The sequence below is a fragment of the Ranitomeya variabilis genome, chromosome 3, assembly GCF_051348905.1.
Source record: "Ranitomeya variabilis isolate aRanVar5 chromosome 3, aRanVar5.hap1, whole genome shotgun sequence".
NCBI lineage: Eukaryota > Metazoa > Chordata > Amphibia > Anura > Dendrobatidae > Ranitomeya > Ranitomeya variabilis.
Window position 1 is genome coordinate 351,495,814 of NC_135234.1, and position 24,246 is coordinate 351,520,059.

Genomic DNA, 24,246 nt, shown 5'->3' on the forward strand with positions numbered 1-24,246 from the left:
ATCGCCAGTCATATTGAAGAAATGTTACCACTATCATGAAGTACAAAATGTCATGAAAAAAAACATCTCAGAATCGGTGGGATCTGCTGAAGCGCTCCAGAGCTATAACCCCATAAATTGACAGTGGTCAGTATTGTAAAAATTGGTTTGGTCATTAAGTACAAAATTGGCTCTGTCACTAAGGGTTAAATTCCTTTATTTATTTGCATTTTATATCCAATTCAATTATGTATCTTATTAATCTTAGTTTGTTATTTTAGCAAATATTAATATTATTAATAATTATTTTTATACCATCAACATAGTCCGCAGCACTTTACATTTTAGAGGGGACTGTTACAAACAATAAAGACAATGCAGAGTAAATATAACTCAGATACCAAAAGAATTGATGGCCTTTCTCGCAAGGCATTATGTGTGCTGAGATCGGTGCTTGGGTCTTGCACTCTTGGATTTAGGAGAGTGAAAAATGTGAAATAGTTGTTTAGGATTTTTGGATAGTGAGGTGATGAGGATGCTAAAGTAGGCTTGTTTGGAGTGGTGAAGGGTAGAGCTGTGTTTTAAGCATAAACTTATAATGGATGAAATCTTCAACCAGATTGAATTTTCTCCACAGACGTTCGGTGCAACTGGTGCAGCACTCGAGAAAACATGCTTGCAGTATATGTCATTTCTGTCTGCGCCAAGGTGTTCTAAATGTAGGCAGTGCAGTCGTGTCCAAGGCACTTTGCAGTATTTCATTATAATGGTTCAGTACAGAGTCAGGACATGAGATGGAGGAGATTGAGGCCAATGATGACTGTAAATTCTACATAAGTTTCTGGCTGTTAATAGCACGTCATTGTCACGGGGAGACTAGGTGAGCGAGAGCTAATAACCCGGGCCCCTGCAATTTCCCTCAGACTAGGGAAATCCTGACTGACCCTCTACCTGGAGTTTACACTGATGGTGTGCATGTCCAGGCCTCGAACCTCACCCTGTCTCCTGTTTCAACCCTAGGCTGAAACCTCCACCCACCACCCAGTGAAGAGGTAATTCACCAATACCCACAGTTAGCACAGACAAGGATAAAGGAAAATATACACCACGCCGCAGTCACTCAGGAATACACTATAAATGTGCAGGGCAAAATAAATACAAATATAGGAAGGAGTAAATAAGACATAGGAAAATACACCACCAGCAACGAATCTCCAACAACCAGCTCACCACTCCAGACCGAGATAAAAATGCACAAGACAGAAGCTATAATCGGCGACGCCCAATGATCAGGAGAGCTATTTAAAGGCAATGGGAATGGCCCAGCTTCCAATCCGAGGATCAGGTAAATTAACCCCGGAACAGCTAGATAAAATCTAGCTGACGCCAATGAGCAAATAGTGGTCAAAAGCGGAATTACCGCTGTCTGTCGAACGACCTGGTCTGAACAGCACCCGACATGACAGTCATTAGGAAGTTCGAGAAAAAAGGTGAGCGACAGATGGGGAGAGGGGATCACCAATTTGGATGTTAGAGTCCCCCATGAGTGGGAGTGTTGCAGGATAAAAAGTTTGGAAGCCAGGTGGCAAGGTGATCCAGGAACTGATGGCGAGAGCCCAGAGGGCGATACATAACCACCACTAGTTGTAGGAGAGTTTGTTACACACTGACTGTATTCCGAAGAGCACAATAAAAAGAGACAAAGCACGCAATGAATAGTAATGAGATTAGCAGGGTTTCTAAGTGTAGCAGGGAAGGATTTAGTCGTATTATTACTACAAGAGGGGCATAAACTAATATCTAGATCATATCATATTCACACTAGTTGATCCTGCCCTTTTTTTCCTATTTCTGATAGCATAATATTTAAATACACACATGGACTAGAACCACCCTACCAACCATAGCTGCCATTTTATTCTAAGCAGACAAGTTTTGCGTTCCTCCTTTACCAGCAGCATTGTTTTTTTATATTGATGACGTTCTACTTCCGATAACTGGTGAGTCCTGTTTTATTCTTGGAAAAGGCTTTAGGTTTATTCTGTTTTTTTTTTCTTTTCTTGCTTTTTTCTCTAAAATGTGCTTTGTGCCATTATTTTATACTGCTGTTAAGTTTTTCCTTTCTTTTTCATAGTACCCTGGACTTATTCCGAGTGTGCCCTGTATTTTTATGCACAAAAACATGAACATTATGTGGAGAACCTTTTATATGTATTTTTTTCTCCTATGTTTACAATTAACTTTTCTTTCTAAGATATTTTTTGTTTTGGTGGTTGGAGTACTACAAGTCCCAGGGATTCTAAGCAAGGCTCCTGAAAAAGGTGGGGACTGCAGTTTAAGTGTGGGGCTGCAGATAAGTGCATAATTAAGCACAGCATCATAGTTTAACAAAAGAGCATAGTTTAGATTACCATTCTTCTTCTACTTTTTCTGTACTGCTTATCCTCATTTAGTAAATGCTCCATGGACAATGCCACCAGGCATCTTGTGAGAAGTGTGTATGCCTTGAACAGCTGTTTGAGGGTGACTATCTCTGCCCTCAATGTCTGCATGTTGCATGTTTGGAAGCCTGGACAATGGATCTAAATATGCAGGTTGCAACACTCAGGAGTAGGGTTGAGCGACTTTTATTTTTATAGGATCGGGTCGGGTTTCACGAAACCCGACTTTCTCAAAAGTCGGGTCGAGTGAAATCGGCCGATCCTATAAAAAAGTCGGGGTCGGGGTCAGCCGAAACACGAAACCCAATGCAGTGCAATGGGATACTATGGTTCCCAGGGTCTGAAGGAGAGGAAACTCTCCTTCAGGCCCTGGGATCCATATTAATGTGTAAAATAAAGAATCAAAATAAAAAACATTGATATACTCACCCTCGGACGCGCCCTGGTACTAACCGGCAGGCTTCCTTCCTAAGAATGAGCGCGTGAATGACCTGCGGTGACGTCGCGGCTTGTGATTGGTCGCGAGCGGTCACATGGACAAGCCGCGACGTCATCTAAGGTCCTTCATGCGCTCATTCTTAGGAAGGAAGGCTGCCGGAAAGAAGCAGGGTGCGTCCGAGGGTGAGTATATTCCTATTAGGTATATAGAGTGAGTATATCAATATTTTTTATTTTGATTCTTTATTTAACACTTAAATATGGATTCCGATACCGATTCCCGATATCGCAAACATATCGGAACTCGGTATCGGAATTCCGATACCAGATTCAGAAGATCGCCGACCTCATGGCCGATCCCACACAGGGATTCATGAAACCCGACTTTGCCGACTTCTGAAAATGGCCGACCCGTTTCGCTCAACCCTACTCAGGAGCATTGAAAACCTAAAGAGGAGTTTAGCGGTCACTGAGCATGCCCTGGCTGGGGCCAGTGATGTGGAGGAGGGTGGCTATGGTGAAAATCAGGACCCAGAAGTAACTAGCTGGGTAACCAAACAAGGTATGAGGGGGGGGGGGGGAATTGGCAGGGAGCCTAGTACTGATCTGACACAACCTAGTAAAGATGCCTGTTTGGCTGATATTGGGAAAGTAAGCATTGGACTGGGATCACTACAGCAGGATGTTACTCCTAGCAACCATGAAAATGACTGTTGTAGGAAAGCGGGAGATAGGATGCAGCAAAGGCCAGATAGGTTTTGCTGGTAGAGGACTCTATAATTAGGCGGACAGACAGGGTCGTCTGCTGCCGAGACCATGAATGCATGTTGTCTGCTAGGTACTTGGAATCGGTAAATTGTGTATCAGATTGACAGATTGCTGGGTGGGACTGGGGAAAATCCATCAGTTATAGTGCACATCGGTAGCAATGATAAAGTTAGAGGGAGATGGAAGGTTCTTAAAAATGATCACAGCGAACTAGGAAAGAAGCTGAAAGCCATGGTTTCCAAGGTGGTGTTTCCAGAAATGTTGCCAGTGCCATGAGCATCACTAGAAAGATAGCAGGAGCTTAGGGAGATAGATAAGAGGCTTAGAAATTGGTGCAGGAAAGAAAGGTTTAAGTTCATGGAGAACTGGGCCAACTTCTTTGTTAGCTATAGGCTCTAGGGTTGGGATGGGCAGCACCTCAATGGGGAGGGTGCAGCTGTGTTGGGGAAAAATGGTCAGACAGAAGGATGAGCTTTCAAACTAGGATCTGAGGGAGAAAGGGGAGTTGTGCGAACAAAGGGGTTAAGATAGAGTAGACAGAGTGGGAGAAAGTAGAGGTCAATGAGAATTTAGGGGGGGGCTGAGATATGCAAGGAAAGTAGTGAGGTGAGTAGGAGTAATAATTGGGCTAATAGTATTAAATGTCTGCTTACAAATGCAAGAAGTCTTGCAAACAAAATGAATGAATTGAAAGCTCAAACTGCTTTTCTGCTCAGCCACACTCAGGTGCCACAAACTTTCAAAGTTTCATTGATTACTATTGGTAGAAAAGTGTAAAGATAGTACCACATGTAGTTGACTGATCAGTTGACCCACAATAGAAATTTGATAATGGCACAGCAGCAGTCAGTCATGGGCCATGCATGAGGTATTAGGGAATTGGCCAGCATTTGCTGCTTTGAGTTTAAGTTTAAATTAAGAATGGCGTAAACTTCCTGTTCTGGGAGCCCTGATACCTCATTCAACAGCTCAAACTGCTTCTCTACTCAGCTACACTCAGGCGGCACAAATATCAGCTGCATAGACTACTATTGTTGGAAACATTTAAGGAAAGTAACACAGGTAGTTGACTGAAAGTAAGTGAAGGCTTGCCGGTCTACAAATCCCTACTGCAACACAAGTGAAGGAGACCCAACTTGGCATCCAAACATTTAAAAAAATTATTGCCACACATCACTAAAGTGGCATCAATTTTCCCCAGGGTAGAAATATTATAATAGGGCTTTTACACCACTTCCACTACAGGCAACCCACCAGACAGAGAACCGACCTGGAGTCTAAACATAAAAAAAATTGACACACCACTAAGTGGCATAAATTTCCCCAGAGTAGAAATAGTATATGATGTTCAGATTCCCCTTCCACTACAGGCAACTCCACCAGATGGAGACCCAACTTAGAGTCTCCACATTTCAAAAAAATGGTCTGTAAAATCAGCAGCAACAGCAAGAACAGAAGACATGACAAAGGTGTCACAAACTGCAATAACACCAGATCAATGAAGGACACTAACAAATAAACCATCGCCTAGTCTGCCCAGTCTGTGACTGGGGTGCAAAAGTCATTGGAGATCCATGACTTGTTCTTCTTGATGAAAGTTAAGCAATCTACAATCTATCAGGGGACAGCCAGACATTTTTTGTGGAATATGCTATTAGCACAAACAATTTGAAATTTCAAATGTGGACTTATGCCTGGCAGAAAATATTGCCAGCCAAAAATATTTTTCTGCAGAAATGTGGCATGCTTTCTTGAGCACTCAATTAGAATAATCAATTTACATTCTCAAATGTGGACTCCAAGCAAAAATATCTGCACAAAATTATTAGATACTGAAATGTCCCCTGCTTTCTTGAGCACGGTATTAGAAGAAACTATTTAGATTCTCAAATGTGGACTCCTGGCTCAAGCACAATATTATCAGCACAAAAGAGTTATATGCTGAAATGTGCCATGGTGTCTCTGGACCACACAATTAGCAAAAATGATTGATTGATCTACCGGTTAACCGTTTGTATACATCAAAAAAAGTAGAAGCAATTAGCCATTAAAAATTTTACAATTTTATTGGAATATTCTAAAAACAATTACATTTAAATATATTCACTTAAAAAAGTAGAAATTGGGGGAAAAATATACAAAAAACCGCCAAACATTGCATAGGTAAAAGGATTGCGTCCAATAATGTGTGTAGAAAGTATTCACCATAACATGCGCAAAGCCCCAAGGAAATATATCCCTAAAGAGTAGCACGCTGTGTGCAAGATAGGAGGCTTATTTAGATAACCTAAAGTAAATGAGGCTCAAACTCCCCTATATTAAATGCATAGACCAAGTGGTTATTAATACTACTAGGGGACCTGAATAGTTGTCAGCCTAAGTTGGTTGAAGCAGCATGAGAGGGAAATTAGTAGATGTAATTACCTGCGGTTGTTGGCGGTGACCCGGACGCGCGTTTCGCGTGTAGCTTCGTCTGCGTCCCGCAGGTAATTACATCTACTAATTTCCCTCTCATGCTGCTTCAACCAACTTAGGCTGACAACTATTCAGGTCCCCTAGTAGTATTAATAACCACTTGGTCTATGCATTTAATATAGGGGAGTTTGAGCCTCATTTACTTTAGGTTATCTAAATAAGCCTCCTATCTTGCACACAGCGTGCTACTCTTTAGGGATATATTTCCTTGGGGCTTTGCGCATGTTATGGTGAATACTTTCTACACACATTATTGGACGCAATCCTTTTACCTATGCAATGTTTGGCGGTTTTTTGTATATTTTTCCCCCAATTTCTACTTTTTTAAGTGAATATATTTAAATGTAATTGTTTTTAGAATATTCCAATAAAATTGTAAAATTTTTAATGGCTAATTGCTTCTACTTTTTTTGATGTATTCTTGGCCTTTTGAAGCATGTCATATCTCTAGGCAGCTATATTGTTTGATGTACGGTTAACCGTTTGATTTGCAATGTTCCGAAACAGTAGAATTCCACTCTGCACATGTTGCAGTGACTATGGAAGCAGTGACGAACCCTGGTGCAGTATGTCCTTTTGCATAGCATTGGTCAACTCAGTACGGATGTGATGCAAATCACGCTTGCGTAGACGGCACAGTTAAAGGCTCTCTTTACCTTTCTGCACAGTTTTGAAATGGCTCCTAAGATGGTTAGCGCTGACAATGCCATCATCAGCATCACTATTCCAGTCATCTACATGCTGGAGCACTCTTTGAATAGTCTGCGTGAGGAGGTGGTGTCACAGAGGAAATGGGGGAAGCAGAGGAGGATGTGGAAGGGTTAACAATATCTCAAATTTTTGGACTGTCGTCGCACAGGTAGGTGCCATGTGAGGGTTGCTTACAGAGATTGAGGGGGCTCATGGTACCAGAAAAACTGTTAGTAAAGGTGCAGGAGTCGAGGAACAAATGGAGGAGGATGAGGTGATGGATGCACAGCAGTCAGGAGAGGAAGAGGATAATGATCTCCTCTATGTTGTCCATGGTTGGTGGGAGGGAACAGAGGATGCAACCTTGAGTGTTTCTCCGCCACCAATCACTGGGTTGCCACTCTGTTAGATCCAAGGTACAAGAACAAATTTAGCCAGATGCTTCCCCCATTGAAAGGGATTTGTGCATGCTGGAGTATCAAAACACACTTGTAGACAATCTTAAGAGTGTTTTTCCCCAAGACAGCAGTGTGGCACACAGTGTGTATCCCAGTTCTAGATGTTTAACCCCGGGAATGTCAAGGCGTAATTGCAAGAACATTAGCAGCAGCAGCAGTGTAAGTGTCATAAGCAGCGAGTCATTTCACACATTTTTTAGACCACCCCGTGCACCAGAAGAACAGAGTACAAGTCTGACATGTTGTGAATGACTGGAGAGGATGGTGCGAGAGTGTCTGGAGCTCAGTATCAATGCCATCAGAGGGGTTTGAATCCTTTTGCATATTGGCTCTCAAAAATGGAAGACCAATCCGAAATCATCTGTTATGCCTTGGAGATTTTGTCCTACCCGGCAGCTAGCTTTCTCTCAGAACATTTCTTCAACACTTTTGGAGGTATCCCGACAGATAAGCACATCCGACTGTCCTCTGAAAGATTAGACCACTTAACTTTCATCAAAATGAACAAGTCATGGATCTCTAATGACTTTTGCACCCCAGTCGCAAACTGGGCAGACTAGGCAATGCTGTTGTTTTTTGTTTCATGCGTTGATCTTTCATTATTGCAGTCTGCGCCATCTTTGTGGTGTCTTCTGTGCCTTCTGTTGCTACTGCTGATGTTACAAACAATTTTTTGAAAACTGGAAACTCCAAATTGAGTCTCCATCTGGTAGGTTGCCTGTGGTGGAAGGTGTGTAAGATGTCTATTATACTGTTTCTACTCTGTGGAAATTGATGCCACTTTAGTGGTGTGTGACAATTATTTTTTGAAATGTAGAGACTCCAGGTTAGGTCTCCATCTGGTGAGTTGTCTGTAGTAGATGGTGTGTCAAAGGCCTGTTATACTGTTTCTACTTTGTGGAAATAGATGCCACTTCAGTGGTGTGTGACAGTTTCTTGAAATGTGGAAGCTACAAGTTGTGTCTCCAACTGGTGGATTGCCTGTAGTGGAAGGTGTGTCAGAAGCCTATTATATTGCATTTTCTTTGTGGAAATTGATGACAATTATTTTTTTAAATGTGGAGACTCCAAGTTGGGTCTTCACCTGGAGGGTTGTCTATAGAGGAAGGTGTGTCAGATGGCTATTATATTGTTTCCACTCTGTGGAAATTGATGCCACTTTAGTGGTGTGTGACAATTATTTTTTGAATTGTGAAGACCCCAAGTTGGGTCTTTATCTGGTGGGTTGCCTGTGTAAGTAGAACTCTCAGACAGGCAGGCCTGCACTCACTTTCAGTCAACTACCTGTGTTACTTCCTTATATTTTTCTACCAATATTACAGCATGAAACTGATGTTTGTGCCATCTGAGTGTGGCTGGAAAAAAACAATTGGAGGTGTTGCAGGTGGTATCAGGGCTCCCAGCTAAGAAAGTTTACGCTGCTCTCTTAGCCACCAGGTCCTCATTGAATCTTTAATTCCAAGCTGTAAATGCCGGACCAAACTGTGATATCTTATGCATGGTGACATGGCTGACTGCTTCTGTGCTATTATAAAAGGTTCCACTGTGGGTCAATTGATCAGTAAACAATCTGTGTTATTTCCCTTACATATTTCTACCAATAGTACTGTATGAAAGTGATGTTTGTGCCTTCTGACTGTGCCAGGAATAAAAAAAAATTGTAGGTGCTACATGAGATATCAGGGCTCTCAGCTTAGAAAGCTTACACCGCTCCCTTAACCACCAGGTCCTCATTGAAACTTGAATTCCCCGCTGTAAATGCTGGGCCAGGCTCTAATACCTCATGCATGGCCCATGGCTGACTGCTGCTCTGCCATATGCAAATTTCTACTGTGGGTCAATTATTGCAACTTTTTATGGTGTCTGCCACTAATTTTTGTTGTTTGTGAAGCTTTTTGTCACCCCTTAAAGTGTTGTGTTTGCGTTTAGTTTGGCCTCCCATTGAATCGAATGGTTCGGGTACGTTCGGCGAACAAGTTTTGCAAATGTCTAAACATTTGGTGAAGCAAACGAAACCGAACCTTGAAAGGTTTGCTCGTCCCTAGTTATAACCTCCAACCTATAATTTTGTAAATTTTGCTTTTTTTCTTTAATCATAAAATGACTATTAAGAGTTAATTTTCTAATGAAACTATTTACATCCCAAAACAGTTCAGATGTTTTCACTTTTGCTGTAAAGCAAAATAACAATCACTTTTTCAGTAATTTTATCTCATCTGGTTTTAATATACAGTCTGTAAATTAAATATGCTCAAGTTTTCTTCCTTTTGTCATGACTGCGTGTTAGATCTAATATCAGATTTGTGTTTGTCTTCCTTTCCTGCCCTACAGCCTCTGGGTTTCCTTTTCTTTTTAAAGACCTGTTGACATTGGAGGTGGGAATTGGGTTAAAAAAGTAGTCATTTTATCATGTCATAGGGACTAGGGATGAGCAGATCCATGGTAGTTCGGGTTCAACCGACGTTTGGTCAAAAGTCCAATACGGGTACCATAAATGAACCAGAACTTGAACATGAACCCAATCCCCTTAGAAATCGATGGGAACTCGAACTTTGGAGCTGGAAAATCTCTCTGTCTGTCTCTCTGCTTGTCTCTTTCTCTCTCCCTCCTGAACTCCCGAACTGTAAAAGGGACTTCCAGGAGATGTCCGTGTTCATAGTACAGCACCGCACACTAGGTGCCCGGTACTAATTGCAAACTTTACAGTTCGAGTTCGCTCATCTCTACTAGGGACCAAACAGATTATTTGGGGTCGTACTTGCATGAAAGGTAAAAATCCAGAGAGTCCTTTTAGATCTTTTTACTAAACACATGGGTCCCAACAGGTCTCAATTTAAAAAGAGAAATCATGCTTCATTATTAATATAAAAAGGTGTTAAAGAAAGGAGCCCAGCATAGAACAGCTACACCTAAGGTTCCTCTAGGAGGAAGAAGCACAGAAGTGTTGCGAATGCAGCTGATAGAAGTCTGTCCCTACAAAGAGAGAAGTCAGCACAGGCATTACACACGAGGTGTGGCAGGTCTTGGCCTGGGCGGCAGGTCTTAGAACCGGGGTGAAACAGTGTAGGACTCCCCCATGTGAGCCAAAAATTCCGGATGGAACAGATTCTGTGGGACTAGAAGGTACGGTGTGACCCAGGGCTGAGCATGGAGAAGGAAAGGACAGAGAAGGGACAGAAAGGAAGAAACCAACTGTGATACTTGAAGTGCCTGTGTTTGAACAAGCTGTGCGGAGTGAAAGAGTTAACATTGAAGTTAAGCCAGAGTGTGTCTCCTTTATTGCAGAACCGTCTGTGAGGAAAACATCCCCGTACCGGGAGAAAACAGATGGTGCAGAGAGCCAGCTACAAAGTACTGCAACAGAGAGATGTGATCCTATGCGGGAAGGGGTCCAGGGAGTTATACAGGGATTGCTGTCGGCCATGGCTACCTCCCTGACTCCCCCATCCTACATAAAAAGAGAAAATGAACCACAAAATTTGTTGTGCAATTTCTTCTGAATATGCCGATACCCCATATGTGGGGGTAAACCACTGCTTGGGCTCACGGAAGAGCTTGGAAGAGAAGGAGTGCCATTTGAATTTTTCAATGCAGAATTGGCTGGAATTGAGATTGAATGCCATGTCGCGTTTGGAGAGCCTCTGATGTGCCTAAACAGTGGAAGCCCCCACAAGTGACACCATTTTGGAAAGTAGACCCCTTAAGGAACTTATCTAGATATGTGGTGAGCACTTTGAACAGCAAGTGCTTCACAGAAGTTTATAATGTAGAACCGTGAAAATAAAAAAAATCGTATTTTTTCCACCAAAATGATCTTTGCGCCCCCCCATATTTTTTTTTTTACAAGGGTAACAGGAGAAATTAGGCCACCAAAGTTGTTGTGCAATTTGTCCTGAGTGCACCTTAAGGAACTTATCTAGATGCGTGGTGAACACTTTGAACCCCCAAGTGCTTCACAGAAGTTTATAACGTGAAAATAAAGAATTTTTTTTTTCTACAAAAATGATTTTTTAGCCCGCATTTTTTTATTTTCACAAGGGTAACAGGAGAAATTGGACGCGAAAAGTTGTTGTGCAGTTTGTCCTGAGTACCCTGATAACCTATATGTGGGGGACCTTGTTTGGGCACACATCAGGGCTCAGAAGGGAAGTAGTGATGATTTAAAATGCAGACTTTGATGGAATGATCTGCGGGCGTCATGTTGCATTTGCAGAGCCCTTGATGTATCTAAACCATAGAAACCAACCACAAGTGACCTCATTTTGGAAACTAGACCACCCAGTGAGCTTATCTAGATGTGTGGTGAGCACTATGAACCCCCAAGTGCTTCACAGAAGTTTATAACGTAGAGCCGTGAAAATAAAAAAAAATCATATATTTTCCACAAAAATGATCTTTTCACCCCCCAAATTTTTAGTTTAACAGAGGTAACAGGAGAAATTGGACCATAAAAGTTGTTGTACAATTTGTCCTGAGTACTTTGATAAACCGTATGTGGGGGGACCACTATTTGGGCGCATGGCAGAGCTCAGAAGGGAAGGGGTGCCGTTTTGGGATGCAGACTTTGATAGAATGGTCTGTGGGCGTCATGTTGAGTTTGAAGAGCCCTTGATGTGCCTAAACAGTAGAAACCCCCACAAGTGTCCCCATTTTGGAAACTAGACCCCCCAAGGAGCTTATCTAGATGTATGGTGAGCACTTTGAACGCCCAAGTGCTTCACAGATGTTTATAACCGAGAAAAGCCAAGAAAATAAAAAATATTTTTTTTCCACAAAGATGATTTTTTAGCCCCCAATTTTTTTTTTCCCAAGGGTAACAGGAGAAATTGAACTCCCAAAGTTGTTTTCCAATTTGTCCTGAGTATGCTGATGCCCCATATGTGGTGGTAAACCACTGAGCGCACAGCAGAGCTCAGAAGAGAGGGAGCACCATTTGACTTTTTGAACACAAAATTGGCTGGAATCAAAGGTGGTGCCATGTCGCGTTTGGAGACCCCCTGATGTACCTAAACAGTGGAAATCCCTCAATTCTAACTCCAACCCTAACCCCAACACACCCCCAACCCTAAGCCTAATGCTTATCATAACCCTAATTACAACCCTAACCCCAACACACCCCTAACCCTAATCCCAACCCTAACCATAACCCTTATCACAACCCTAACCCCAACATGCCCCTAATCCTAGTCCCAACCCTAACCATAACCCTAATCACAACCCTAACCCCAACCAACCCCTAACCCTAATCCCAACCCTAACCCTAATCCAAACCCTAATCCCAAAACACACCCCTAACCCTAATCCCAACCCTAACCATAACCTTAACCACAAACCTAAACCCTTTTTCCAACCCTAATCCCAACCCTAACCCTAATCTCAACCCTAATCCCAACTCTAACCCTAACTTTAGCCCCAACCATAACCCTAATTTTAGCCAAAACCCTAACCCTACCTTTAGCCCAACTCACTTTAGCCCAACTCTAACCCTAATGGGAAAATGGAAATAAATACATTTTCTTTATTTTATTATTTTTCCCTAACTAAGGGGTGATAAAGGGGGGGGATATTTACTTTTTTATTTTTGATCACTGTGATAGACCCTATCACAGTGACCAAAATGAACCAATAGGAAAAATCTTCCTATTGTTGTCGGGTGCTGGCCGACAGATCTCGGTGGATGCACTGCGTATGCGCCCGCAATTTTCTTACTGGAAGAAGACACCAGCAGCCGTGGGGGAAGCAGGAGGACCCAGGGACACCTGGAGACACTGGTAAGTATGGGGGGGGGATCGAGGACACTATTTCTCTGTCTTCTGATGTGTGATCACATCAGAGGCAGAGAAATTAAATAGCAAATCACCCTTTTTTTTGCAGTTGTCGTTATTCGGGTAATAACGGTAATCACAGCCCGGGGGTTGGTAAAAAAAAACGAATCATGTTCTATGTGGTCTCGGCTACCCTCAGACACTGTGGTCTTCTGGCTCCTCTCTGTCACGGTAAACCCATGACAGTTATGTCCATCCAGAAAGCCAGTTTGATTTCCATATTTAGAGTTGTGAAGGAATTTTTTTCCATAATATGGAACAATTAGCATTTGTTTTATGGGATTTTTGCCTTCCTGTGGATTAATATGTTAGGTTGTAGGTTGAACTCAATGAACTCTGTCTTCTTTCAACCTTGAAACTCAGAAACTTTACTAAAACATCAAAATATCATCTTCAGCCTGATCAATTGAGGCTTGGACTTCCAGTCACGATGAGGCCTTAGAGGTCACTGCACTTTGCACATTCGTGACCCTAAGACATGCAACACACTGTGACCTCTGAGGCCTGGTTACAACCAGAAGTCCTGGCCTACAGTGAATATACCAGAAGATGGGGTCCACAATTGGGAAATAAAGAGGCAGCTCTGGGTCTGAATGACAGGCAGCTAGAAGTGGAGGGGCCAGACAGGTGAGCGGTGAGAGGAGTATAAGGTTTTATTTTTACATTTTATGTTTACTATGTTCTATGGTCTGGAGAGACCCCAGAGCATAATGAAGGACATTCATTTACCAGAAAATAATTTTGCTGTAAATTGAATTTCCTGGGGAAATCTATGTAATTTGTCAAAATCAAATTTTGTCAGAGTAATTTATCTTTACTCTGCACTGTTATAATGTACTATACCTGACTATAAGCAATATAATGTTGATGGCAAAATGCAGCATATAACATTCCATAAAATGACATGACATAAAATTACCATCACATTTTGGTATTATATTTGCATAATATTAGTATACCTGTTTATACTGGTGTTGTTTCTACCACAAAATAATCAATGGTAATCCAGAGAAACAAAAGGAAGTAAAGATAGTTTTGAGCACAACTGTGTGTATGTAATGAGCAAGCTTTTCTTGTACTCAGAAGGCTGATTCCTTTTTTAACCTTCTTAAAAGGGAATTTTCTCTGTATGCAAATAGCATGGTTATCCCCTTGAATTTAGCTAGCTATAATTTAGCTTTCCAAAGATAAATAAAACTGTGTTCCAGATATGTACCTGTCCTAGCAACCCTGCCAACAATGCATATTAAAAAAATCATTAGGCTAAAAAACCCCTTACCAATACAAACAGTGACTTGTTTCCTTATGAATGGGGTGCGGTAAAGTGATTCAGTGAAATGTCATATACTGAACAAAAGGCTATGAATGACAGGGTTAAATAAATTTAAATAAATTGATTTACTGATGGCAAATTGAAGTCTGGAATTGTAAATGTGTCAAATAAAGAAAAAACTGTATTATGCCTCAACTTTGGCACAAAAGAGCCGTGCAGGAAACATGGATTCTCTCTTTTTTTTAATTAGCCCCTTAATGACTACCAATGCGCCTTTTAACAGTGGTCATTAAGGGGCCTTATTCCACAACGGGTCTGAAGAGTAAGGCCGGCGTCACACTAGCGAGTTTTACGGACGTATGAGCGCAGAAAATACATCCTTAAAATACGCATTACACACGGCCCAATGAATCTCTATGGGGCTGCTCCTATCAGCCTTATATTACGCATCCGTAATATACGGTATTGTACGGCCGTAGAAAATCAGAGCATGATGCGTTTGTCAGCGTATTGCGCCAAAAATACGCCAATGAAAGTCTATGGGGGCGAGAAAAATACGGATTACACACGGACCAGCAGTGTGACTTGCGAGAAATACGCAGCGGTGTTCTATAGAAAAGCCGGTAATTCAATTGCCGGCTTCACAAACCCGACATGATATGAGACATGGTTTACATACAGTAAACCATCTCATATCCCTTTTTTTTTAATATTCCACACTACTAATGTTAGTAGTGTGTATGTGCAAAATTTGGGCGCTGTAGCTTGAAAAATAAAGGGTTAAATCGCGGAAAAAAATTGACGTGGGCTCCCGTGCAATTTTCTCCGCCAGAGTGGTAAAGCCAGTGACTGAGGGCAGATATTAATAGCCTAGAGAGGGTCCATGGTTATTGGCCCCCCTGGCTACAAACATCTGCCCCCAGCCACCCCAGAAAAGGCACATTTGGAAGATGCGCCTATTCTGGCACTTGGCCACTCTCTTCCCACTCCCGTGTAGCGGTGGGATATGGGGTAATAAAGGGTTAATGTCACCTTGCTATTGTAAGGTGACATTAAGCCAGGTTAATAATGGAGAGGGGTCAATTATGACACCTATTCATTATTAATCCAATAGTATGAAATGGTTAATAAAACACACACATACATTATTACAAAGTACTTTAATGGAATAAAGACACAGACACAATATTTTATTATTCTCTTAATCCTCCTGGCTGTAAATGATTTAACCCCTTCAGATGGATTTACATCGTGGGACGTGACCTGAACGACGGAAGGTATGGGATATTGTTGTTTTTTTTTTTCCTTTTTTTACAGAATGAGGGTCTTCAGGTGGATTAAGAGTCTAATAAAATATTACAACACCCTGTGTCTTTATTTCATTAAAGTACTTTGTAATAATGTGTGTGTGTGTTTTAGTAACCATTTCATACTATTGGATTAATAATGGATAGGTGTCATAATTGACGCCTCTCCATTATTATTCTGGCTTAGGCTACTTTCAGACATAGCGCATTTTTGAGCGCTATTTTGCGGGCGCTTTTCAAAAATGCGCAATGTCATTTTCGTCTGCCGGCAAAGTGAATGAGAAATTCACTTTGCCGTTCAGACACACCACAAAAAAACGCGGCGCTTTTGTCTGCAAACACGCCGGCGTAAAAAGTATTGACATGTCAATTCTTTACGCAGCGGCGTGTCTGCGTATCCCCCTAGGGCCCCATATTACCTTCCACACACAGCGCCTTTGTCCTGGGTGTCGGCGTCTTTGTACGGAGGGGTTGACACCCAGGACCGGACGTGACGTCGGACAGGAAGAGGGAAGCCCCCGCCCCCCAGTGAAGCAGCATGGAGTCCGTGTGTGTGTGTGTGTGTGTGTGTGTGTGTATATATATATATATGTGTGTGTGTGTGTGTGTGTGTGTATATATATATATGTGTGTGTGTGTGTGTGTGCGTGCGTGCGTGTGTGTCCCCATGCGACGCTAGTGCCACCATTGTGCTAAGTCGCCGTATGGGACTACTACTCCCATCCGGTATTAGGATGGGAGAGTTGTCCCTGTGTCCGGTGACTTAGCACAATTGTAAAGTTACACAAAACACCTACACACAATACACATACATGACACACAGTACATACAACACATAACACAGAGTATATACTCACCAACAGCACACTGGTAGGCGAAGCCCTCGATCCTCCAGGAAAAAATCCAAAAATAATAAACCAAATTCATACTCCCTGTCCGCAGAATCCATAAAACGAGTGTCCCACGCCGATCGGCTGCTCTCCGGCGATACACTGCCAGGAGCGAAGCTCCTAGCAGTGTATCGCGTACTGTCCCGGAGTTCAATGGCTCCGGCGTCTCGGTTAACAGCAGTACAGCTGCGTTGAACTTTCCCACGCAGCACTGCCGTTAAGCGAGAGTGCCGGGGTCAATGACCGCCGGTAAACTCGCTCGCGCATGCGCAGTGACACACCGACAGGAACTATGGCTCCTGTCAGTGTGTTGCTGCAGCCGTGGAGAGCAGACATATCTCTGGATGTGTCTGTTCTCCATGGAAAATCTTGATACGTGGCACTTAAATATGTGGCAATTAAATACGTGACACGTGGCACTTATACGTGATACGTGTCACTTAAATACGTGGCACGTGGCACTTTGATACATGGCACGTGGCACTGAAATATGTGGCACGTGGCACTTTGATACGTGGCACGTGGCACTTTGATACGTGGCACGTGGCACTGAAATATGTGGCACGTGGCACTTTGATACATGGCACGTGGCACTGAAATATGTGGCACGTGGCACTTTGATACATGGCACGTGGCACTGAAATATGTGGCACGTGGCACTTTGATACGTGGCACGTGGCACTTTGATACGTGGCACTGAAATACGTGATACGTGGCACTGAAATACGTGGCACTGAAATACGTGGCACGTGGCACTGAAATACGTGATACGTGGCACTTAAATACGTGGCACGTGGCACTGAAATACGTGGCACTGAAATACGTGGTACGTGGCACTGAAATACGTGGCACTGAAATACGTGGCACTGAAATACGTGATACGTGGCAAAGAAATACGTGGCACTAAAATACGTGGCACTTAAATACGTGGCACTTAGGCTATGTTCACATTTGCGTTGTGCGCCGCATGCGTCCTTTTTTTGATTGATTTTGGACGCAGCAAAAATGCAACTTGCTGCGTCCTCTGCGGCCGGATGCGTGCGCTGCAGTGACGCATGCGGCGCAAAACGCAAGTGCGACGCATGTCCATGCGCCCCCATGTTAAATATAGGGGCGCATGACGCATGCGGCGCCCGACGCTGCGGCGCAGACCGCAAATGTGAACGTAGACTTAAATAGCTGGATAGAGCTGGATCCGCGGGCTGTGATCTGGCCTACGCTCAGCACTCTGCGGAGCGCTGTCATTCAAAACACGTCCACTCATTTTGGTGTTTAGTCCCAAAATGGAGGATGGAAGAAGAAAAGGGTTGGACAAGGAAATGACATAATTTCTTTTTTTTTTTTCCCCACTGCAGTTAAAGCTTTATTTGTGTCAAACACAGACAATCTGCAGAGAAAACTGCATAAAAAACCGCACTAAAAACCGCATCAAAAACGCACCAAAAACGCACCTGCGTTTTCTGCCAAGAGCTGCGGTTTTTGTCCTGAAAAAAAAGGATTGAAATCAGGATCGTGTGAACATACCCTTACCGTACAGGGTTACGAGGGGGGGCGTCTGACTGACGCCTGCCCTAGTAACCTGGGGTTAGTGACAGTGGGGTTAGTAAACCCCAGCTGATGTCTGTTCCGCTTGCTGAGGCGTCTTTGGCTCAAGGCCATTGCAGCTGGCAGAATCGACATGATGTTAACTCCAGTGTGTATTGTATTCTGAGTCATAAAGACAGGAAATGACCTCAATGACTCTTTTTTTTTCCCCCTTTTTTTTTTTTCAAACAAACTTTATTTTCAGTACACAATGCTGAAAAAAACGCAGCTGCAAAAAACGCAGCAAAAAACGCTGTGTGTGAAAGCAGCTGCGTTTTTTGCCTGCGTAAAAAAACGCAGGTAAAGCAGCAGCAAAATACGCGCGCGTAAAAATACGCAGCAAATATGCTGTGTGTGAAAGTAGCCTTAATGTCACCTTACAATAGCAAGGTGACATTAACCTTTCATTACCCCATATTCCACCGCTACACGGGAGTGGGAAGAGAGTGGCCAAGTGCCAGAATAGGCGCATCTTCCAGATGTGCCTTTTCTATGGTGGCTGGGGGCAGATGTTTGTAGCCAGGGGGGCCAATAACCATGGACCCTCTCTAGGCTATTAATATCTGCCCTCACTCACTGGCGGAGAAAATTGCACGGGAGCGCACGCCAATTTTTTCCGTGATTTACCCCTTTAATTTAATAGCTAGAGCGCCCAAATTTTGCATATACACACTACTAACATTAGTAGTGTGGAATATGCAAAAAAAAAGGGATACGAGATGGTTTACTGTATGTAAACCATGTTTCATATCATGTCGGGTTTGTGAAGGAGAAATGAAAAGCCGGCAATAGAATTACCGGCTTTTCTGCTATATCGCGCTGAAGTAAATATAAATATAGATATATAAATATGTCTCAATGACATATATATATATATATATATATATATATATATATATATATATATATATATATATATATATATATATATATATACTGTATATATGTTTTACCGAACATTTGAGCCCATAAATCCATTAGATGTCGGTTTTGCAAGCCTGCGAGAAAATCTCGCAGTACGGATGCCATACGGATTACATACGGAGGATGCCATGCGCCAAATACGCTGCCACACCCTGCCTACGGATGACATACGGATCACTATTTTGGGAACATTTCTGCGTATTACGGCCGTAAAAAACGGACCGTATTGTCTTACGCCTAGTGTGACGCCGGCCTAAGTGAATAGCGTCCCCCCGGGTGCAAATCCCATGGTAACAGCTGTACATGACCGCATGACAGCTGATACCCTGCAGTGTTGACTTGCCAAGTATTTGAGCCGGTCGGGGACAATTAACCCCTTAAATACCTATCTAGTTGGATAAAGGTGGTAAATAGACCCCCTTTTGCTGGATCAACTTCACCAGATCATAATTGCGGAAAGCGATAGTTGTCATGTTACCCTGAGGTCATCTGATGACCAAAGGCTACGGTGGCCTGTGAGATCTAGCTGTAAACAGAGTCTCACAGGCTCAGTCACTGACAGGTCTCAGGCACTGCAGTACATAAGTACTGTAGTGCATGAGTTCGAAGATCAAAGTAAAAAATATATATGTCCCAGAGTGGAACTAAGTGCAAAAGTTGAAAAAGTAGCATAAAATATGTAATAAAGCAAAAAAACACAAAAAACGCACAAAAATTGTGAACAGACGCTTCTCTACTAAAAACAGAGCCTTTGTAATTAAATAAAAAGAACAAAAATACGATACGATACGATACGATACGATACACTTTATTGATCCCGTGGGAAATTATGGTATCACAGCAGCACAACTTACATCATAAGAATTATAAAATGAATTACTTAATTGACATGACAGTGTAGTTGACAGAAGGACATTATACATTAGAATAGGACATACACCGCAGGTAAACTGAAAAGTAGAAGGAATAAAGCAGACATTCACCTTGATGATTTAACCCTAATGTTATTGTTGTACATTCCCATCGCAGTTGGCACAAACGATTTCCTATATTTTTCCTTCTTACACCTCACAAGTATTAGCCGGTTACTGAAGGTGCTCTTCTGTCTCATGAATAGCTCATGTAGTGGATGTGCATTATTGTTCATGATTGCCATACACTTTTTCAGAGTTCTTCTCTCCACTACCTCCTCAAGAGAGTCCAGATTGCAGCCCACAGCAGAGCTTGCCTTTTTGATAAGCTTATTCAGCTTATTAGCATCAGAGGCCTGCACACTACTACCCCAGCATATGATTGCAAAAAAGATGGCACTTGCCACCACAGACTGGTAGAACATTTCTAACATTTTGCTGCACACATTAAAAGACCTCAGTTTCCTCAGGAAATACAGTCTGCTCATCCCCTTCTTGTAGACAGTCTCTGAGTGGCATCTCCAGTCCAGTTTGCTATCCAAATGGACCCCCAAATATTTGTAACTATCCACCTGCTCTACCTCCTGCCCAGCAATAGTGATCGGTAAGCATTCCAACTTAATCCTGCTATAGTTGGCCACCAACTCCTTAGTAGTACACATGATTTGTCTTGCCTTATCCAGAACAATCCAATCTATAAAACTTTAACGTTATTTATTCCGAATAGCAAATATCATAAAAAATAATATAACTACACCCCAAATGGAGCGTTTTTCATTATAATGACATATAAAAAGCTATCCAGAAGTCATAGGTAGAAAAAAAACTGGCATGAATGAAAATAATAGTGGAGCGGCCCCCAAGCGCAGGGCAGTGGGGTACTCGGTACCGGGTCTCTCGGTTCTGGGGATGTCACAGTGGCCTGACCCGGTCCGTGGCCCTGCTAAAGGGAGCCCAATTAAAGATGTAGGTGACGGTGTAGGTCGCAGTAAATAACGAGGACACAGGGTTGCAGTCTCTTTACCTCTTTACTGAAGAATTCAGCATCCACAATCCAGAGCACTGCTAACAGGGCTGGCTGAGACCGGCCGGTCCGAAGGCACATCCAGAGTTCCCTTTGCAGGTGGAAATCAGTAGCCTACCTACTAGTGCCTTGGTGTTGTAGTACTTCCCTGCTGAGCACCACGGGATAGTTCTCACAACTGTCGTGTATGTTTCTGTTCTTTCTCTCTCCGTCCCTCAGAGACCAGGTCTCTGGGGCGCTGCACTCCCCCCCCATTAAATCCAGTACTCCCGGACTGGGAAAAAAGAACAACAATACATGTTAGCAAAAGACATACAAAATTCTGAAATGCTGTAAACAAGTAAATTTCAACAGTGCTTCCCTTTACGGGAGGTGAGGACACTTGAACGTTACAAACAAAAACATACTTACATGGTGCTTAAGATTTTAAATAACACTTATTAAATAACTGACAATAAATAACTATCATTACCCAGCCAGGCATACTATCTACTTAAGTACAAACTGTTCTCGAACAATAATTTTACTTTTCCTTTAAGGGCGTAAGGCAGGTACCTACTAAAGGCATACTGCAAGACTAAAAGTGCAAATCAACATTTTCCTGAGCTCTCTTTCTCATATGCAGGACTCTCTTGTCTATCCCCATGGGCCTACTGCATCTTTCCTTGGCTCTCTATCATTAGTTCCGGTAATCACTTTAACTTCAATTTTATTCACATATCATTATCAACATCTTTCTATCTACATACTACTGCTAGGTAAAACATTATTACCATTTAACTTTCTTAAGGCAACATTATATTTTGGCTTATTGCAACAATGAACATTCCCTTTAAGAGGGACATCTCAAGTCTCTTTGAGGTACTGCAAACTATCAATTTGCAAGTCTGCAGTAAACAAGAACTTCTGCACTGTATCCAGGAATAGTCTCTTCAAAAAGCTCTTTTCTTTGTAAAACCAGTAGGGGGCACCTTTAAGAAGGTGCAACTATATACAGCAACAGTTTGTGAATCATTCACCATCCATGAGTGGGCAGTCTTTTAGAACATTGATGAACTTGTGCAAGAACAAACATAAAACAATAGGGATCCCGGGTAAACGAAGGGATCCCTTTAAGTACTAACCCTGGTAGGGTTTAAAGCAGCAAGACAGCAGGAAAACAAATGGTTAACTATTTACAGTTTCAGGTTTCTGAGGTTTAGTTGGACGGCTTCCAGGGCTGCACCTGGCACTTAACCCTTCTTGGCCTGGGAAGGGTGAGGTCCTGGGTTACACCCAGTGCTGGATAAACGCCGTTAATCCATCTTTCATGTACGGTTAAGTCATGCGCAGCGATGGAGGTCTGCATAACTTGAGTATGGGCATTTGCTGCAGCAGAGGTAGCGGCTGCTGCAAGATCAGTCACTGGAACAGAGTCAGCAGCTGTGGCACTAGCAGTCGCTGGAGTGGTGTCGGTCATCAGAGCAGGGTCGTTCTTCATACCTGCTTCAGATGCGGTCCCTCCGGTGCCGGTCTGCTCTGTCTCCGCTGGGGTCTGGAACGCTGGTCACGGGGCCTTGTGCTGCGACACTACCATCTCTGTTTGCAGCATCTCGCTTTCCGGCAGGGCCTTGCTTTCCGGCTTCGGAGCGCTGGAACTTCTTTCCTGCTCCGGACCAGATGAGGCTTCCGACAGGCGTCTAGTGAGGCTCCTGATGAAGATCTTCTTCCACCCGGCCTCAGTGCTCAGCTGCGTCCGCAGGAGTTGGTCGCTGAGCTCTTCCAGGAAATCAACATCAGCGGTGGAGGTCTGGTTACGGTGCCCCTCCGGGTAGCTGGGGGAGTCCTCTGCTCCGACCCCACGCTCCGGCTCCGGGTGGCTGGCCATGGCGTCCTCCACGTGGCTGACTTCTTCTTTGTCCTTTTCCCGCTCTCTCCTCTGTGGGCGGTTTTGCTTTCTTTGTCTCCGCCCTCCATTGAGAATCAGGAGGCGGATCTCAGCTGCTGACGGACACATCCTCAAGGTGCAGAAATACTTAGACTGGGCGGCCATTGTTCTTCGCGCTCTTCAGTTTGTCCATGCCCACAAATCCATGCCCTTCTTCTTCTCCTGCGCTCCCCGTGGCGCATTAATGGTGGCGGTTTTGGCAGGAACTTTTGGCAGCAAACAGCAATACACAGTCTTTGCAATAAATCATGATTCAAGCACAATTCAGTCACAGTTCCAAGGCACACATGACCTGATTCTTCAAGCTTAAGTAGATCCTGTTTGTGACGCCAAGTTTGGAGCGGCCCCCAAGCGCAGGGCAGCGGAGTACTCGGTACCGGGTCTCTCGGTTCTGGGGATGTCACGGTGGCCTGACCCTGCTAAGGGGCACCCAATTAAAGATGTAGGTGATGGTGTAGGTCGCAGTAAATAACGAGGACACAGGGTTGCAGTCTCTTTACCTCTTTACTGAAGGCTTCAGCATCCGCAATCCAGAGCACTGCTAACAGGGCTGGCTGAGACCGGCCGGTCCGAAGGCACATCCAGAGTTCCCTTTGCAGGTGGAAATCAGTAGCCTACCTACTAGTGCCTGGGTGTTGTAGTACTTCCCTGCTGAGCACCACGGGATAGTCCTCACAACTGTCGTGTATGTTTCTGTTCTTTCTCTCTCCGTCCCCCAGATGATATGGAAAGGACGCACCCGTATGACGGGGTAGGCCTGGAGTTATTTTATAGGGACCCTAGAGACGCCCCTCTCCCACAATTGCCTCCGTTGTCTTCATTAGGTGTAAAAGGTGAGACAGCCAACCTAGAGTTAACTGCCCTGCCGTTGGTTCGAAGTAATGCGTAGAGTCTATTACTTCCTCGGTGTTCCAGCCGCCGGCTACGCGCCTCAGTAGGATGTTGCCGATCTCGGGGCACGACTGCTACTGGTTCTATCGCCTTTGTGCTGTGATCTCGTTTCTCACTTCTCCACAATATCCTTCGCTTCGTGTCCTTTCTTAAGATGCCACCGCAATGAGGTGCAGGCATGGCTCCGTAACGATCTGTCCTTTTGCTAGGCCTCTGTCGGGATCCCACCCCTGACAGGGACCCCCCTGAATCTTCCAAAGTAACGCTCTCCTCTCACTAGATGTTACCTGGGCAAAACCCAGTCAGCTTCTCTCTAACTTCCTATCCAACCCCCAGTTTTACCAGTGTGAGGAGTGGCCTAATACATAGAACCTTTTGCTCCCCCTGGTGGCCAGAGTGTGAAGTGTAATGTGTTACTGTGATACCTGGTCAGGTGAACTC